Source organism: Oncorhynchus kisutch, unplaced genomic scaffold, assembly GCF_002021735.2.
Source record: "Oncorhynchus kisutch isolate 150728-3 unplaced genomic scaffold, Okis_V2 scaffold2025, whole genome shotgun sequence".
NCBI classification, from domain to species: Eukaryota; Metazoa; Chordata; class Actinopteri; order Salmoniformes; family Salmonidae; genus Oncorhynchus; species Oncorhynchus kisutch.
In genome coordinates, this window is record NW_022263970.1 from 19,812 (window position 1) to 37,497 (window position 17,686).

The 17,686-nt window shown below is 43.2% G+C and overlaps 29 non-coding genes across 29 annotated transcripts; all 29 read left to right on the forward strand.

Annotated features, from left to right (window-relative positions):
- The first annotated feature begins 178 nt into the window (after positions 1–178).
- On the forward strand, positions 179–260 carry trnas-gcu (transfer RNA serine (anticodon GCU)). The gene has a single exon. It is a non-coding gene; the product is annotated as a tRNA-Ser (tRNA).
- Positions 261–740: 480 nt separating this feature from the next.
- On the forward strand, positions 741–822 carry trnas-gcu (transfer RNA serine (anticodon GCU)). The gene has a single exon. It is a non-coding gene; the product is annotated as a tRNA-Ser (tRNA).
- Positions 823–1,863: 1,041 nt separating this feature from the next.
- On the forward strand, positions 1,864–1,945 carry trnas-gcu (transfer RNA serine (anticodon GCU)). The gene has a single exon. It is a non-coding gene; the product is annotated as a tRNA-Ser (tRNA).
- Positions 1,946–2,424: 479 nt separating this feature from the next.
- trnas-gcu (transfer RNA serine (anticodon GCU)) lies at positions 2,425–2,506 on the forward strand. Its single transcript has one exon. It is a non-coding gene; the product is annotated as a tRNA-Ser (tRNA).
- A 481-nt stretch (positions 2,507–2,987) lies between these two features.
- trnas-gcu (transfer RNA serine (anticodon GCU)) lies at positions 2,988–3,069 on the forward strand. Its single transcript has one exon. It is a non-coding gene; the product is annotated as a tRNA-Ser (tRNA).
- A 480-nt stretch (positions 3,070–3,549) lies between these two features.
- trnas-gcu (transfer RNA serine (anticodon GCU)) lies at positions 3,550–3,631 on the forward strand. Its single transcript has one exon. It is a non-coding gene; the product is annotated as a tRNA-Ser (tRNA).
- Positions 3,632–4,111: 480 nt separating this feature from the next.
- Positions 4,112–4,193, forward strand: trnas-gcu (transfer RNA serine (anticodon GCU)). The gene has a single exon. It is a non-coding gene; the product is annotated as a tRNA-Ser (tRNA).
- Positions 4,194–4,673: 480 nt separating this feature from the next.
- trnas-gcu (transfer RNA serine (anticodon GCU)) lies at positions 4,674–4,755 on the forward strand. Its single transcript has one exon. It is a non-coding gene; the product is annotated as a tRNA-Ser (tRNA).
- A 481-nt stretch (positions 4,756–5,236) lies between these two features.
- trnas-gcu (transfer RNA serine (anticodon GCU)) lies at positions 5,237–5,318 on the forward strand. Its single transcript has one exon. It is a non-coding gene; the product is annotated as a tRNA-Ser (tRNA).
- A 481-nt stretch (positions 5,319–5,799) lies between these two features.
- On the forward strand, positions 5,800–5,881 carry trnas-gcu (transfer RNA serine (anticodon GCU)). Its single transcript has one exon. It is a non-coding gene; the product is annotated as a tRNA-Ser (tRNA).
- Positions 5,882–6,361: 480 nt separating this feature from the next.
- Positions 6,362–6,443, forward strand: trnas-gcu (transfer RNA serine (anticodon GCU)). Its single transcript has one exon. It is a non-coding gene; the product is annotated as a tRNA-Ser (tRNA).
- A 480-nt stretch (positions 6,444–6,923) lies between these two features.
- trnas-gcu (transfer RNA serine (anticodon GCU)) lies at positions 6,924–7,005 on the forward strand. The gene has a single exon. It is a non-coding gene; the product is annotated as a tRNA-Ser (tRNA).
- A 1,041-nt stretch (positions 7,006–8,046) lies between these two features.
- On the forward strand, positions 8,047–8,128 carry trnas-gcu (transfer RNA serine (anticodon GCU)). Its single transcript has one exon. It is a non-coding gene; the product is annotated as a tRNA-Ser (tRNA).
- A 480-nt stretch (positions 8,129–8,608) lies between these two features.
- On the forward strand, positions 8,609–8,690 carry trnas-gcu (transfer RNA serine (anticodon GCU)). Its single transcript has one exon. It is a non-coding gene; the product is annotated as a tRNA-Ser (tRNA).
- A 480-nt stretch (positions 8,691–9,170) lies between these two features.
- trnas-gcu (transfer RNA serine (anticodon GCU)) lies at positions 9,171–9,252 on the forward strand. Its single transcript has one exon. It is a non-coding gene; the product is annotated as a tRNA-Ser (tRNA).
- A 481-nt stretch (positions 9,253–9,733) lies between these two features.
- trnas-gcu (transfer RNA serine (anticodon GCU)) lies at positions 9,734–9,815 on the forward strand. Its single transcript has one exon. It is a non-coding gene; the product is annotated as a tRNA-Ser (tRNA).
- A 480-nt stretch (positions 9,816–10,295) lies between these two features.
- Positions 10,296–10,377, forward strand: trnas-gcu (transfer RNA serine (anticodon GCU)). The gene has a single exon. It is a non-coding gene; the product is annotated as a tRNA-Ser (tRNA).
- A 480-nt stretch (positions 10,378–10,857) lies between these two features.
- Positions 10,858–10,939, forward strand: trnas-gcu (transfer RNA serine (anticodon GCU)). The gene has a single exon. It is a non-coding gene; the product is annotated as a tRNA-Ser (tRNA).
- A 480-nt stretch (positions 10,940–11,419) lies between these two features.
- trnas-gcu (transfer RNA serine (anticodon GCU)) lies at positions 11,420–11,501 on the forward strand. Its single transcript has one exon. It is a non-coding gene; the product is annotated as a tRNA-Ser (tRNA).
- A 479-nt stretch (positions 11,502–11,980) lies between these two features.
- trnas-gcu (transfer RNA serine (anticodon GCU)) lies at positions 11,981–12,062 on the forward strand. The gene has a single exon. It is a non-coding gene; the product is annotated as a tRNA-Ser (tRNA).
- A 480-nt stretch (positions 12,063–12,542) lies between these two features.
- On the forward strand, positions 12,543–12,624 carry trnas-gcu (transfer RNA serine (anticodon GCU)). Its single transcript has one exon. It is a non-coding gene; the product is annotated as a tRNA-Ser (tRNA).
- Positions 12,625–13,105: 481 nt separating this feature from the next.
- Positions 13,106–13,187, forward strand: trnas-gcu (transfer RNA serine (anticodon GCU)). The gene has a single exon. It is a non-coding gene; the product is annotated as a tRNA-Ser (tRNA).
- A 480-nt stretch (positions 13,188–13,667) lies between these two features.
- Positions 13,668–13,749, forward strand: trnas-gcu (transfer RNA serine (anticodon GCU)). The gene has a single exon. It is a non-coding gene; the product is annotated as a tRNA-Ser (tRNA).
- A 480-nt stretch (positions 13,750–14,229) lies between these two features.
- trnas-gcu (transfer RNA serine (anticodon GCU)) lies at positions 14,230–14,311 on the forward strand. The gene has a single exon. It is a non-coding gene; the product is annotated as a tRNA-Ser (tRNA).
- A 481-nt stretch (positions 14,312–14,792) lies between these two features.
- trnas-gcu (transfer RNA serine (anticodon GCU)) lies at positions 14,793–14,874 on the forward strand. The gene has a single exon. It is a non-coding gene; the product is annotated as a tRNA-Ser (tRNA).
- Positions 14,875–15,353: 479 nt separating this feature from the next.
- Positions 15,354–15,435, forward strand: trnas-gcu (transfer RNA serine (anticodon GCU)). Its single transcript has one exon. It is a non-coding gene; the product is annotated as a tRNA-Ser (tRNA).
- Positions 15,436–15,911: 476 nt separating this feature from the next.
- trnas-gcu (transfer RNA serine (anticodon GCU)) lies at positions 15,912–15,993 on the forward strand. The gene has a single exon. It is a non-coding gene; the product is annotated as a tRNA-Ser (tRNA).
- Positions 15,994–16,471: 478 nt separating this feature from the next.
- Positions 16,472–16,553, forward strand: trnas-gcu (transfer RNA serine (anticodon GCU)). Its single transcript has one exon. It is a non-coding gene; the product is annotated as a tRNA-Ser (tRNA).
- Positions 16,554–17,029: 476 nt separating this feature from the next.
- trnas-gcu (transfer RNA serine (anticodon GCU)) lies at positions 17,030–17,111 on the forward strand. Its single transcript has one exon. It is a non-coding gene; the product is annotated as a tRNA-Ser (tRNA).
- Positions 17,112–17,686: the final 575 nt, after the last annotated feature.

Here is a 17,686-nt window from a genome sequence, read left to right on the forward strand (position 1 = left end):
CAACACACTTAATCAAGCACTTGAGACCACTCGGCCTGACAAAACATTTGTTAAATGTCTCGATGGGATCGACACATGGCCCTGCCATTGCTCTACCTCACTTTCATTGATTTCAATCTGGGGTTTACATACAGCAACAACAGTTTTTTAAGATCATTTGCCACTTCAAAAATAACAGGATGAGGTGGCCGAGTGGTTAAGGCGATGGACTGCTAATCCATTATGCTCTGCATGCATGGGTTCGAATCCCATCCTCATCGTGTAACAATTTAAATTCTGTGCTTTATTTTGGCACTGGAAGATTTTGACTTTCACAAACACTGGTAAAATTGCTGACTGCCACAGCGAGAGCACAGGACTTGGTATCTGAGTGGTGAAGGCGATGAACTGCATGTGTGGATTATAACACCAACCTCTTCACAAAACATTTGTTATTTCCTCTCTTACATGGCCCCACATGAAAATAGAATCCCTGCTCAAGCCTCGAGCGACTAATAAGATTCAGGTATTGAAGAATAGCTTCACCAAGGGCAACCTCAATGGTGGGATTTGAACCGACACCTCAACACACTTAATCAAGCACTTGAGACCACTCGGCCTGACAAAACATTTGTTAAATGTCTCGATGGGATCGACACATGGCCCTGCCATTGCTCTACCTCACTTTCATTGATTTCAATCTGGGGTTTACATACAGCAACAACAGTTTTTTAAGATCATTTGCCACTTCAAAAAAACAGGATGAGGTGGCCGAGTGGTTAAGGCGATGGACTGCTAATCCATTATGCTCTGCATGCATGGGTTCGAATCCCATCCTCATCGTGTAACAATTTAAATTCTGTGCTTTATTTTGGCACTGGAAGATTTTGACTTTCACAAACACTGGTAAAATTGCTGACTGCCACAGCGAGAGCACAGGACTTGGTATCTGAGTGGTGAAGGCGATGAACTGCATGTGTGGATTATAACACCAACCTCTTCACAAAACATTTGTTATTTCCTCTCTTACATGGCCCCACATGAAAATAGAATCCCTGCTCAAGCCTCGAGCGACTAATAAGATTCAGGTATTGAAGAATAGCTTCACCAAGGGCAACCTCAATGGTGGGATTTGAACCGACACCTCAACACACTTAATCAAGCACTTGAGACCACTCGGCCTGACAAAACATTTGTTAAATGTCTCGATGGGATCGACACATGGCCCTGCCATTGCTCTACCTCACTTTCATTGATTTCAATCTGGGGTTTACATACAGCAACAACAGTTTTTTAAGATCATTTGCCAATTCAAAAAACAGGATGAGGTGTCCGAGTGGTTAAGGCGATGGACTGCTAATCCATTGTGCTCTGCATGCATGGGTTCGAATCCAATCCTCATCGTGTAACAATTTAAATTCTGTGCTTTATTTTGGCACTGGAAGATTTTGACTTTCACAAACACTGGTAAAATTGCTGACTGCCACAGCGAGAGCACAGGACTTGGTATCTGAGTGGTGAAGGCGATGAACTGCATGTGTGGATTATAACACCAACCTCTTCACAAAACATTTGTTATTTCCTCTCTTACATGGCCCCACATGAAAATAGAATCCCTGCTCAAGCCTCGAGCGACTAATAAGATTCAGGTATTGAAGAATAGCTTCACCAAGGGCAACCTCAATGGTGGGATTTGAACCGACACCTCAACACACTTAATCAAGCACTTGAGACCACTCGGCCTGACAAAACATTTGTTAAATGTCTCGATGGGATCGACACATGGCCCTGCCATTGCTCTACCTCACTTTCATTGATTTCAATCTGGGGTTTACATACAGCAACAACAGTTTTTTAAGATCATTTGCCACTTCAAAAAAACAGGATGAGGTGGCCGAGTGGTTAAGGCGATGGACTGCTAATCCATTATGCTCTGCATGCATGGGTTCGAATCCCATCCTCATCGTGTAACAATTAAATTCTGTGCTTTATTTTGGCACTGGAAGATTTTGACTTTCACAAACACTGGTAAAATTGCTGACTGCCACAGCGAGAGCACAGGACTTGGTATCTGAGTGGTGAAGGCGATGAACTGCATGTGTGGATTATAACACCAACCTCTTCACAAAACATTTGTTATTTCCTCTCTTACATGGCCCCACATGAAAATAGAATCCCTGCTCAAGCCTCGAGCGACTAATAAGATTCAGGTATTGAAGAATAGCTTCACCAAGGGCAACCTCAATGGTGGGATTTGAACCGACACCTCAACACACTTAATCAAGCACTTGAGACCACTCGGCCTGACAAAACATTTGTTAAATGTCTCGATGGGATCGACACATGGCCCTGCCATTGCTCTACCTCACTTTCATTGATTTCAATCTGGGGTTTACATACAGCAACAACAGTTTTTTAAGATCATTTGCCACTTCAAAAAAACAGGATGAGGTGGCCGAGTGGTTAAGGCGATGGACTGCTAATCCATTATGCTCTGCATGCATGGGTTCGAATCCCATCCTCATCGTGTAACAATTTAAATTCTGTGCTTTATTTTGGCACTGGAAGATTTTGACTTTCACAAACACTGGTAAAATTGCTGACTGCCACAGCGAGAGCACAGGACTTGGTATCTGAGTGGTGAAGGCGATGAACTGCATGTGTGGATTATAACACCAACCTCTTCACAAAACATTTGTTATTTCCTCTCTTACATGGCCCCACATGAAAATAGAATCCCTGCTCAAGCCTCGAGCGACTAATAAGATTCAGGTATTGAAGAATAGCTTCACCAAGGGCAACCTCAATGGTGGGATTTGAACCGACACCTCAACACACTTAATCAAGCACTTGAGACCACTCGGCCTGACAAAACATTTGTTAAATGTCTCGATGGGATCGACACATGGCCCTGCCATTGCTCTACCTCACTTTCATTGATTTCAATCTGGGGTTTACATACAGCAACAACAGTTTTTTAAGATCATTTGCCACTTCAAAAATAACAGGATGAGGTGGCCGAGTGGTTAAGGCGATGGACTGCTAATCCATTATGCTCTGCATGCATGGGTTCGAATCCCATCCTCATCGTGTAACAATTTAAATTCTGTGCTTTATTTTGGCACTGGAAGATTTTGACTTTCACAAACACTGGTAAAATTGCTGACTGCCACAGCGAGAGCACAGGACTTGGTATCTGAGTGGTGAAGGCGATGAACTGCATGTGTGGATTATAACACCAACCTCTTCACAAAACATTTGTTATTTCCTCTCTTACATGGCCCCACATGAAAATAGAATCCCTGCTCAAGCCTCGAGCGACTAATAAGATTCAGGTATTGAAGAATAGCTTCACCAAGGGCAACCTCAATGGTGGGATTTGAACCGACACCTCAACACACTTAATCAAGCACTTGAGACCACTCGGCCTGACAAAACATTTGTTAAATGTCTCGATGGGATCGACACATGGCCCTGCCATTGCTCTACCTCACTTTCATTGATTTCAATCTGGGGTTTACATACAGCAACAACAGTTTTTTAAGATCATTTGCCACTTCAAAAAAACAGGATGAGGTGGCCGAGTGGTTAAGGCGATGGACTGCTAATCCATTATGCTCTGCATGCATGGGTTCGAATCCCATCCTCATCGTGTAACAATTAAATTCTGTGCTTTATTTTGGCACTGGAAGATTTTGACTTTCACAAACACTGGTAAAATTGCTGACTGCCACAGCGAGAGCACAGGACTTGGTATCTGAGTGGTGAAGGCGATGAACTGCATGTGTGGATTATAACACCAACCTCTTCACAAAACATTTGTTATTTCCTCTCTTACATGGCCCCACATGAAAATAGAATCCCTGCTCAAGCCTCGAGCGACTAATAAGATTCAGGTATTGAAGAATAGCTTCACCAAGGGCAACCTCAATGGTGGGATTTGAACCGACACCTCAACACACTTAATCAAGCACTTGAGACCACTCGGCCTGACAAAACATTTGTTAAATGTCTCGATGGGATCGACACATGGCCCTGCCATTGCTCTACCTCACTTTCATTGATTTCAATCTGGGGTTTACATACAGCAACAACAGTTTTTTAAGATCATTTGCCACTTCAAAAATAACAGGATGAGGTGGCCGAGTGGTTAAGGCGATGGACTGCTAATCCATTATGCTCTGCATGCATGGGTTCGAATCCCATCCTCATCGTGTAACAATTTAAATTCTGTGCTTTATTTTGGCACTGGAAGATTTTGACTTTCACAAACACTGGTAAAATTGCTGACTGCCACAGCGAGAGCACAGGACTTGGTATCTGAGTGGTGAAGGCGATGAACTGCATGTGTGGATTATAACACCAACCTCTTCACAAAACATTTGTTATTTCCTCTCTTACATGGCCCCACATGAAAATAGAATCCCTGCTCAAGCCTCGAGCGACTAATAAGATTCAGGTATTGAAGAATAGCTTCACCAAGGGCAACCTCAATGGTGGGATTTGAACCGACACCTCAACACACTTAATCAAGCACTTGAGACCACTCGGCCTGACAAAACATTTGTTAAATGTCTCGATGGGATCGACACATGGCCCTGCCATTGCTCTACCTCACTTTCATTGATTTCAATCTGGGGTTTACATACAGCAACAACAGTTTTTTAAGATCATTTGCCACTTCAAAAAAACAGGATGAGGTGGCCGAGTGGTTAAGGCGATGGACTGCTAATCCATTATGCTCTGCATGCATGGGTTCGAATCCCATCCTCATCGTGTAACAATTTAAATTCTGTGCTTTATTTTGGCACTGGAAGATTTTGACTTTCACAAACACTGGTAAAATTGCTGACTGCCACAGCGAGAGCACAGGACTTGGTATCTGAGTGGTGAAGGCGATGAACTGCATGTGTGGATTATAACACCAACCTCTTCACAAAACATTTGTTATTTCCTCTCTTACATGGCCCCACATGAAAATAGAATCCCTGCTCAAGCCTCGAGCGACTAATAAGATTCAGGTATTGAAGAATAGCTTCACCAAGGGCAACCTCAATGGTGGGATTTGAACCGACACCTCAACACACTTAATCAAGCACTTGAGACCACTCGGCCTGACAAAACATTTGTTAAATGTCTCGATGGGATCGACACATGGCCCTGCCATTGCTCTACCTCACTTTCATTGATTTCAATCTGGGGTTTACATACAGCAACAACAGTTTTTTAAGATCATTTGCCACTTCAAAAATAACAGGATGAGGTGGCCGAGTGGTTAAGGCGATGGACTGCTAATCCATTATGCTCTGCATGCATGGGTTCGAATCCCATCCTCATCGTGTAACAATTTAAATTCTGTGCTTTATTTTGGCACTGGAAGATTTTGACTTTCACAAACACTGGTAAAATTGCTGACTGCCACAGCGAGAGCACAGGACTTGGTATCTGAGTGGTGAAGGCGATGAACTGCATGTGTGGATTATAACACCAACCTCTTCACAAAACATTTGTTATTTCCTCTCTTACATGGCCCCACATGAAAATAGAATCCCTGCTCAAGCCTCGAGCGACTAATAAGATTCAGGTATTGAAGAATAGCTTCACCAAGGGCAACCTCAATGGTGGGATTTGAACCGACACCTCAACACACTTAATCAAGCACTTGAGACCACTCGGCCTGACAAAACATTTGTTAAATGTCTCGATGGGATCGACACATGGCCCTGCCATTGCTCTACCTCACTTTCATTGATTTCAATCTGGGGTTTACATACAGCAACAACAGTTTTTTAAGATCATTTGCCACTTCAAAAATAACAGGATGAGGTGGCCGAGTGGTTAAGGCGATGGACTGCTAATCCATTATGCTCTGCATGCATGGGTTCGAATCCCATCCTCATCGTGTAACAATTTAAATTCTGTGCTTTATTTTGGCACTGGAAGATTTTGACTTTCACAAACACTGGTAAAATTGCTGACTGCCACAGCGAGAGCACAGGACTTGGTATCTGAGTGGTGAAGGCGATGAACTGCATGTGTGGATTATAACACCAACCTCTTCACAAAACATTTGTTATTTCCTCTCTTACATGGCCCCACATGAAAATAGAATCCCTGCTCAAGCCTCGAGCGACTAATAAGATTCAGGTATTGAAGAATAGCTTCACCAAGGGCAACCTCAATGGTGGGATTTGAACCGACACCTCAACACACTTAATCAAGCACTTGAGACCACTCGGCCTGACAAAACATTTGTTAAATGTCTCGATGGGATCGACACATGGCCCTGCCATTGCTCTACCTCACTTTCATTGATTTCAATCTGGGGTTTACATACAGCAACAACAGTTTTTTAAGATCATTTGCCACTTCAAAAAAACAGGATGAGGTGGCCGAGTGGTTAAGGCGATGGACTGCTAATCCATTATGCTCTGCATGCATGGGTTCGAATCCCATCCTCATCGTGTAACAATTTAAATTCTGTGCTTTATTTTGGCACTGGAAGATTTTGACTTTCACAAACACTGGTAAAATTGCTGACTGCCACAGCGAGAGCACAGGACTTGGTATCTGAGTGGTGAAGGCGATGAACTGCATGTGTGGATTATAACACCAACCTCTTCACAAAACATTTGTTATTTCCTCTCTTACATGGCCCCACATGAAAATAGAATCCCTGCTCAAGCCTCGAGCGACTAATAAGATTCAGGTATTGAAGAATAGCTTCACCAAGGGCAACCTCAATGGTGGGATTTGAACCGACACCTCAACACACTTAATCAAGCACTTGAGACCACTCGGCCTGACAAAACATTTGTTAAATGTCTCGATGGGATCGACACATGGCCCTGCCATTGCTCTACCTCACTTTCATTGATTTCAATCTGGGGTTTACATACAGCAACAACAGTTTTTTAAGATCATTTGCCACTTCAAAAAAACAGGATGAGGTGGCCGAGTGGTTAAGGCGATGGACTGCTAATCCATTATGCTCTGCATGCATGGGTTCGAATCCCATCCTCATCGTGTAACAATTTAAATTCTGTGCTTTATTTTGGCACTGGAAGATTTTGACTTTCACAAACACTGGTAAAATTGCTGACTGCCACAGCGAGAGCACAGGACTTGGTATCTGAGTGGTGAAGGCGATGAACTGCATGTGTGGATTATAACACCAACCTCTTCACAAAACATTTGTTATTTCCTCTCTTACATGGCCCCACATGAAAATAGAATCCCTGCTCAAGCCTCGAGCGACTAATAAGATTCAGGTATTGAAGAATAGCTTCACCAAGGGCAACCTCAATGGTGGGATTTGAACCGACACCTCAACACACTTAATCAAGCACTTGAGACCACTCGGCCTGACAAAACATTTGTTAAATGTCTCGATGGGATCGACACATGGCCCTGCCATTGCTCTACCTCACTTTCATTGATTTCAATCTGGGGTTTACATACAGCAACAACAGTTTTTTAAGATCATTTGCCACTTCAAAAAACAGGATGAGGTGTCCGAGTGGTTAAGGCGATGGACTGCTAATCCATTGTGCTCTGCATGCATGGGTTCGAATCCAATCCTCATCGTGTAACAATTTAAATTCTGTGCTTTATTTTGGCACTGGAAGATTTTGACTTTCACAAACACTGGTAAAATTGCTGACTGCCACAGCGAGAGCACAGGACTTGGTATCTGAGTGGTGAAGGCGATGAACTGCATGTGTGGATTATAACACCAACCTCTTCACAAAACATTTGTTATTTCCTCTCTTACATGGCCCCACATGAAAATAGAATCCCTGCTCAAGCCTCGAGCGACTAATAAGATTCAGGTATTGAAGAATAGCTTCACCAAGGGCAACCTCAATGGTGGGATTTGAACCGACACCTCAACACACTTAATCAAGCACTTGAGACCACTCGGCCTGACAAAACATTTGTTAAATGTCTCGATGGGATCGACACATGGCCCTGCCATTGCTCTACCTCACTTTCATTGATTTCAATCTGGGGTTTACATACAGCAACAACAGTTTTTTAAGATCATTTGCCACTTCAAAAAAACAGGATGAGGTGGCCGAGTGGTTAAGGCGATGGACTGCTAATCCATTATGCTCTGCATGCATGGGTTCGAATCCCATCCTCATCGTGTAACAATTTAAATTCTGTGCTTTATTTTGGCACTGGAAGATTTTGACTTTCACAAACACTGGTAAAATTGCTGACTGCCACAGCGAGAGCACAGGACTTGGTATCTGAGTGGTGAAGGCGATGAACTGCATGTGTGGATTATAACACCAACCTCTTCACAAAACATTTGTTATTTCCTCTCTTACATGGCCCCACATGAAAATAGAATCCCTGCTCAAGCCTCGAGCGACTAATAAGATTCAGGTATTGAAGAATAGCTTCACCAAGGGCAACCTCAATGGTGGGATTTGAACCGACACCTCAACACACTTAATCAAGCACTTGAGACCACTCGGCCTGACAAAACATTTGTTAAATGTCTCGATGGGATCGACACATGGCCCTGCCATTGCTCTACCTCACTTTCATTGATTTCAATCTGGGGTTTACATACAGCAACAACAGTTTTTTAAGATCATTTGCCACTTCAAAAAAACAGGATGAGGTGGCCGAGTGGTTAAGGCGATGGACTGCTAATCCATTATGCTCTGCATGCATGGGTTCGAATCCCATCCTCATCGTGTAACAATTTAAATTCTGTGCTTTATTTTGGCACTGGAAGATTTTGACTTTCACAAACACTGGTAAAATTGCTGACTGCCACAGCGAGAGCACAGGACTTGGTATCTGAGTGGTGAAGGCGATGAACTGCATGTGTGGATTATAACACCAACCTCTTCACAAAACATTTGTTATTTCCTCTCTTACATGGCCCCACATGAAAATAGAATCCCTGCTCAAGCCTCGAGCGACTAATAAGATTCAGGTATTGAAGAATAGCTTCACCAAGGGCAACCTCAATGGTGGGATTTGAACCGACACCTCAACACACTTAATCAAGCACTTGAGACCACTCGGCCTGACAAAACATTTGTTAAATGTCTCGATGGGATCGACACATGGCCCTGCCATTGCTCTACCTCACTTTCATTGATTTCAATCTGGGGTTTACATACAGCAACAACAGTTTTTTAAGATCATTTGCCACTTCAAAAAAACAGGATGAGGTGGCCGAGTGGTTAAGGCGATGGACTGCTAATCCATTATGCTCTGCATGCATGGGTTCGAATCCCATCCTCATCGTGTAACAATTTAAATTCTGTGCTTTATTTTGGCACTGGAAGATTTTGACTTTCACAAACACTGGTAAAATTGCTGACTGCCACAGCGAGAGCACAGGACTTGGTATCTGAGTGGTGAAGGCGATGAACTGCATGTGTGGATTATAACACCAACCTCTTCACAAAACATTTGTTATTTCCTCTCTTACATGGCCCCACATGAAAATAGAATCCCTGCTCAAGCCTCGAGCGACTAATAAGATTCAGGTATTGAAGAATAGCTTCACCAAGGGCAACCTCAATGGTGGGATTTGAACCGACACCTCAACACACTTAATCAAGCACTTGAGACCACTCGGCCTGACAAAACATTTGTTAAATGTCTCGATGGGATCGACACATGGCCCTGCCATTGCTCTACCTCACTTTCATTGATTTCAATCTGGGGTTTACATACAGCAACAACAGTTTTTTAAGATCATTTGCCACTTCAAAAATAACAGGATGAGGTGGCCGAGTGGTTAAGGCGATGGACTGCTAATCCATTATGCTCTGCATGCATGGGTTCGAATCCCATCCTCATCGTGTAATAATTTAAATTCTGTGCTTTATTTTGGCACTGGAAGATTTTGACTTTCACAAACACTGGTAAAATTGCTGACTGCCACAGCGAGAGCACAGGACTTGGTATCTGAGTGGTGAAGGCGATGAACTGCATGTGTGGATTATAACACCAACCTCTTCACAAAACATTTGTTATTTCCTCTCTTACATGGCCCCACATGAAAATAGAATCCCTGCTCAAGCCTCGAGCGACTAATAAGATTCAGGTATTGAAGAATAGCTTCACCAAGGGCAACCTCAATGGTGGGATTTGAACCGACACCTCAACACACTTAATCAAGCACTTGAGACCACTCGGCCTGACAAAACATTTGTTAAATGTCTCGATGGGATCGACACATGGCCCTGCCATTGCTCTACCTCACTTTCATTGATTTCAATCTGGGGTTTACATACAGCAACAACAGTTTTTTAAGATCATTTGCCACTTCAAAAAAACAGGATGAGGTGGCCGAGTGGTTAAGGCGATGGACTGCTAATCCATTATGCTCTGCATGCATGGGTTCGAATCCCATCCTCATCGTGTAACAATTTAAATTCTGTGCTTTATTTTGGCACTGGAAGATTTTGACTTTCACAAACACTGGTAAAATTGCTGACTGCCACAGCGAGAGCACAGGACTTGGTATCTGAGTGGTGAAGGCGATGAACTGCATGTGTGGATTATAACACCAACCTCTTCACAAAACATTTGTTATTTCCTCTCTTACATGGCCCCACATGAAAATAGAATCCCTGCTCAAGCCTCGAGCGACTAATAAGATTCAGGTATTGAAGAATAGCTTCACCAAGGGCAACCTCAATGGTGGGATTTGAACCGACACCTCAACACACTTAATCAAGCACTTGAGACCACTCGGCCTGACAAAACATTTGTTAAATGTCTCGATGGGATCGACACATGGCCCTGCCATTGCTCTACCTCACTTTCATTGATTTCAATCTGGGGTTTACATACAGCAACAACAGTTTTTTAAGATCATTTGCCACTTCAAAAAAACAGGATGAGGTGGCCGAGTGGTTAAGGCGATGGACTGCTAATCCATTATGCTCTGCATGCATGGGTTCGAATCCCATCCTCATCGTGTAACAATTTAAATTCTGTGCTTTATTTTGGCACTGGAAGATTTTGACTTTCACAAACACTGGTAAAATTGCTGACTGCCACAGCGAGAGCACAGGACTTGGTATCTGAGTGGTGAAGGCGATGAACTGCATGTGTGGATTATAACACCAACCTCTTCACAAAACATTTGTTATTTCCTCTCTTACATGGCCCCACATGAAAATAGAATCCCTGCTCAAGCCTCGAGCGACTAATAAGATTCAGGTATTGAAGAATAGCTTCACCAAGGGCAACCTCAATGGTGGGATTTGAACCGACACCTCAACACACTTAATCAAGCACTTGAGACCACTCGGCCTGACAAAACATTTGTTAAATGTCTCGATGGGATCGACACATGGCCCTGCCATTGCTCTACCTCACTTTCATTGATTTCAATCTGGGGTTTACATACAGCAACAACAGTTTTTTAAGATCATTTGCCACTTCAAAAAAACAGGATGAGGTGGCCGAGTGGTTAAGGCGATGGACTGCTAATCCATTATGCTCTGCATGCATGGGTTCGAATCCCATCCTCATCGTGTAACAATTAAATTCTGTGCTTTATTTTGGCACTGGAAGATTTTGACTTTCACAAACACTGGTAAAATTGCTGACTGCCACAGCGAGAGCACAGGACTTGGTATCTGAGTGGTGAAGGCGATGAACTGCATGTGTGGATTATAACACCAACCTCTTCACAAAACATTTGTTATTTCCTCTCTTACATGGCCCCACATGAAAATAGAATCCCTGCTCAAGCCTCGAGCGACTAATAAGATTCAGGTATTGAAGAATAGCTTCACCAAGGGCAACCTCAATGGTGGGATTTGAACCGACACCTCAACACACTTAATCAAGCACTTGAGACCACTCGGCCTGACAAAACATTTGTTAAATGTCTCGATGGGATCGACACATGGCCCTGCCATTGCTCTACCTCACTTTCATTGATTTCAATCTGGGGTTTACATACAGCAACAACAGTTTTTTAAGATCATTTGCCACTTCAAAAAAACAGGATGAGGTGGCCGAGTGGTTAAGGCGATGGACTGCTAATCCATTATGCTCTGCATGCATGGGTTCGAATCCCATCCTCATCGTGTAACAATTTAAATTCTGTGCTTTATTTTGGCACTGGAAGATTTTGACTTTCACAAACACTGGTAAAATTGCTGACTGCCACAGCGAGAGCACAGGACTTGGTATCTGAGTGGTGAAGGCGATGAACTGCATGTGTGGATTATAACACCAACCTCTTCACAAAACATTTGTTATTTCCTCTCTTACATGGCCCCACATGAAAATAGAATCCCTGCTCAAGCCTCGAGCGACTAATAAGATTCAGGTATTGAAGAATAGCTTCACCAAGGGCAACCTCAATGGTGGGATTTGAACCGACACCTCAACACACTTAATCAAGCACTTGAGACCACTCGGCCTGACAAAACATTTGTTAAATGTCTCGATGGGATCGACACATGGCCCTGCCATTGCTCTACCTCACTTTCATTGATTTCAATCTGGGGTTTACATACAGCAACAACAGTTTTTTAAGATCATTTGCCACTTCAAAAAAACAGGATGAGGTGGCCGAGTGGTTAAGGCGATGGACTGCTAATCCATTATGCTCTGCATGCATGGGTTCGAATCCCATCCTCATCGTGTAACAATTTAAATTCTGTGCTTTATTTTGGCACTGGAAGATTTTGACTTTCACAAACACTGGTAAAATTGCTGACTGCCACAGCGAGAGCACAGGACTTGGTATCTGAGTGGTGAAGGCGATGAACTGCATGTGTGGATTATAACACCAACCTCTTCACAAAACATTTGTTATTTCCTCTCTTACATGGCCCCACATGAAAATAGAATCCCTGCTCAAGCCTCGAGCGACTAATAAGATTCAGGTATTGAAGAATAGCTTCACCAAGGGCAACCTCAATGGTGGGATTTGAACCGACACCTCAACACACTTAATCAAGCACTTGAGACCACTCGGCCTGACAAAACATTTGTTAAATGTCTCGATGGGATCGACACATGGCCCTGCCATTGCTCTACCTCACTTTCATTGATTTCAATCTGGGGTTTACATACAGCAACAACAGTTTTTTAAGATCATTTGCCACTTCAAAAATAACAGGATGAGGTGGCCGAGTGGTTAAGGCGATGGACTGCTAATCCATTATGCTCTGCATGCATGGGTTCGAATCCCATCCTCATCGTGTAACAATTTAAATTCTGTGCTTTATTTTGGCACTGGAAGATTTTGACTTTCACAAACACTGGTAAAATTGCTGACTGCCACAGCGAGAGCACAGGACTTGGTATCTGAGTGGTGAAGGCGATGAACTGCATGTGTGGATTATAACACCAACCTCTTCACAAAACATTTGTTATTTCCTCTCTTACATGGCCCCACATGAAAATAGAATCCCTGCTCAAGCCTCGAGCGACTAATAAGATTCAGGTATTGAAGAATAGCTTCACCAAGGGCAACCTCAATGGTGGGATTTGAACCGACACCTCAACACACTTAATCAAGCACTTGAGACCACTCGGCCTGACAAAACATTTGTTAAATGTCTCGATGGGATCGACACATGGCCCTGCCATTGCTCTACCTCACTTTCATTGATTTCAATCTGGGGTTTACATACAGCAACAACAGTTTTTTAAGATCATTTGCCACTTCAAAAAAACAGGATGAGGTGGCCGAGTGGTTAAGGCGATGGACTGCTAATCCATTATGCTCTGCATGCATGGGTTCGAATCCCATCCTCATCGTGTAACAATTTAAATTCTGTGCTTTATTTTGGCACTGGAAGATTTTGACTTTCACAAACACTGGTAAAATTGCTGACTGCCACAGCGAGAGCACAGGACTTGGTATCTGAGTGGTGAAGGCGATGAACTGCATGTGTGGATTATAACACCAACCTCTTCACAAAACATTTGTTATTTCCTCTCTTACATGGCCCCACATGAAAATAGAATCCCTGCTCAAGCCTCGAGCGACTAATAAGATTCAGGTATTGAAGAATAGCTTCACCAAGGGCAACCTCAATGGTGGGATTTGAACCGACACCTCAACACACTTAATCAAGCACTTGAGACCACTCGGCCTGACAAAACATTTGTTAAATGTCTCGATGGGATCGACACATGGCCCTGCCATTGCTCTACCTCACTTTCATTGATTTCAATCTGGGGTTTACATACAGCAACAACAGTTTTTTAAGATCATTTGCCACTTCAAAAAAACAGGATGAGGTGGCCGAGTGGTTAAGGCGATGGACTGCTAATCCATTATGCTCTGCATGCATGGGTTCGAATCCCATCCTCATCGTGTAACAATTTAAATTCTGTGCTTTATTTTGGCACTGGAAGATTTTGACTTTCACAAACACTGGTAAAATTGCTGACTGCCACAGCGAGAGCACAGGACTTGGTATCTGAGTGGTGAAGGCGATGAACTGCATGTGTGGATTATAACACCAACCTCTTCACAAAACATTTGTTATTTCCTCTCTTACATGGCCCCACATGAAAATAGAATCCCTGCTCAAGCCTCGAGCGACTAATAAGATTCAGGTATTGAAGAATAGCTTCACCAAGGGCAACCTCAATGGTGGGATTTGAACCGACACCTCAACACACTTAATCAAGCACTTGAGACCACTCGGCCTGACAAAACATTTGTTAAATGTCTCGATGGGATCGACACATGGCCCTGCCATTGCTCTACCTCACTTTCATTGATTTCAATCTGGGGTTTACATACAGCAACAACAGTTTTTTAAGATCATTTGCCACTTCAAAAATAACAGGATGAGGTGGCCGAGTGGTTAAGGCGATGGACTGCTAATCCATTATGCTCTGCATGCATGGGTTCGAATCCCATCCTCATCGTGTAACAATTAAATTCTGTGCTTTATTTTGGCACTGGAAGATTTTGACTTTCACAAACACTGGTAAAATTGCTGACTGCCACAGCGAGAGCACAGGACTTGGTATCTGAGTGGTGAAGGCGATGAACTGCATGTGTGGATTATAACACCAACCTCTTCACAAAACATTTGTTATTTCCTCTCTTACATGGCCCCACATGAAAATAGAATCCCTGCTCAAGCCTCGAGCGACTAATAAGATTCAGGTATTGAAGAATAGCTTCACCAAGGGCAACCTCAATGGTGGGATTTGAACCGACACCTCAACACACTTAATCAAGCACTTGAGACCACTCGGCCTGACAAAACATTTGTTAAATGTCTCGATGGGATCGACACATGGCCCTGCCATTGCTCTACCTCACTTTCATTGATTTCAATCTGGGGTTTACATACAGCAACAACAGTTTTTTAAGATCATTTGCCAATTCAAAAAAACAGGATGAGGTGGCCGAGTGGTTAAGGCGATGGACTGCTAATCCATTATGCTCTGCATGCATGGGTTCGAATCCCATCCTCATCGTGTAACAATTAAATTCTGTGCTTTATTTGGCACTGGAAGATTTTGACTTTCACAAACACTGGTAAAATTGCTGACTGCCACAGCGAGAGCACAGGACTTGGTATCTGAGTGGTGAAGGCGATGAACTGCATGTGTGGATTATAACACCAACCTCTTCACAAAACATTTGTTATTTCCTCTCTTACATGGCCCCACATGAAAATAGAATCCCTGCTCAAGCCTCGAGCGACTAATAAGATTCAGGTATTGAAGAATAGCTTCACCAAGGGCAACCTCAATGGTGGGATTTGAACCGACACCTCAACACACTTAATCAAGCACTTGAGACCACTCGGCCTGACAAAACATTTGTTAAATGTCTCGATGGATCGACACATGGCCCTGCCATTGCTCTACCTCACTTTCATTGATTTCAATCTGGGGTTTACATACAGCAACAACAGTTTTTTAAGATCATTTGCCACTTCAAAAAACAGGATGAGGTGGCCGAGTGGTTAAGGCGATGGACTGCTAATCCATTATGCTCTGCATGCATGGGTTCGAATCCCATCCTCATCGTGTAACAATTTAATTCTGTGCTTTATTTTGGCACTGGAAGATTTTGACTTTCACAAACACTGGTAAAATTGCTGACTGCCACAGCGAGAGCACAGGACTTGGTATCTGAGTGGTGAAGGCGATGAACTGCATGTGTGGATTATAACACCAACCTCTTCACAAAACATTTGTTATTTCCTCTCTTACATGGCCCCACATGAAAATAGAATCCCTGCTCAAGCCTCGAGCGACTAATAAGATTCAGGTATTGAAGAATAGCTTCACCAAGGGCAACCTCAATGGTGGGATTTGAACCGACACCTCAACACACTTAATCAAGCACTTGAGACCACTCGGCCTGACAAAACATTTGTTAAATGTCTCGATGGGATCGACACATGGCCCTGCCATTGCTCTACCTCACTTTCATTGATTTCAATCTGGGGTTTACATACAGCAACAACAGTTTTTAAGATCATTTGCCATTCAAAAAAAACAGGATGAGGTGGCCGAGTGGTTAAGGCGATGGACTGCTAATCCATTATGCTCTGCATGCATGGGTTCGAATCCCATCCTCATCGTGTAACAATTAAATTCTGTGCTTTATTTTGGCACTGGAAGATTTTGACTTTCACAAACACTGGTAAAATTGCTGACTGCCACAGCGAGAGCACAGGACTTGGTATCTGAGTGGTGAAGGCGATGAACTGCATGTGTGGATTATAACACCAACCTCTTCACAAAACATTTGTTATTTCCTCTCTTACATGGCCCCACATGAAAATAGAATCCCTGCTCAAGCCTCGAGCGACTAATAAGATTCAGGTATTGAAGAATAGCTTCACCAAGGGCAACCTCAATGGTGGGATTTGAACCGACACCTCAACACACTTAATCAAGCACTTGAGACCACTCGGCCTGACAACATTTGTTAAATGTCTCGATGGGATCGACACATGGCCCTGCCATTGCTCTACCTCACTTTCATTGATTTCAATCTGGGGTTTACATACAGCAAACAGTTTTTTAAGATCATTTGCCACTTCAAAAAATACAGGATGAGGTGGCCGAGTGGTTAAGGCGATGGACTGCTAATCCATTATGCTCTGCATGCATGGGTTCGAATCCCATCCTCATCGTGTAACAATTTAAATTCTGTCTGTGCTTTATTTTGGCACTGGAAGATTTTGACTTTCACAACACTGGTAAAATTGCTGACTGCCACAGCGAGAGCACAGGACTTGGTATCTGAGTGGTGAGGCGATGAACTGCATGTGTGGATTATAACACCAACCTCTTCACAAACATTTGTTATTTCCTCTCTTACATGGCCCCACATGAAAATAGAATCCCTGCTCAACCTCGACGACTAATAGATTCAGGTATTGAAGATAGCTTCCCAGGGCAACCTCAATGGTGGGATTTGAACCGACACCTCAACACACTTAATCAAGCACTTGAGACCACTCGGCCTGACAAAACATTTGTTAAATGTCTCGATGGGATCGACACATGGCCCTGCCATTGCTCTACCTCACTTTCATTGATTTCAATCTGGGTTTACATACAGCAACAACAGTTTTTTAGATCATTTTCCAATTCAAAATACAGGATGAGGGGACCGAGTGGTTAAGGCGATGGACTGCTAATCCATTGTGCTCTGCATGCATGGGTTCGAATCCCATCCTCATCGTGTACAATTAAATTCTGTGCT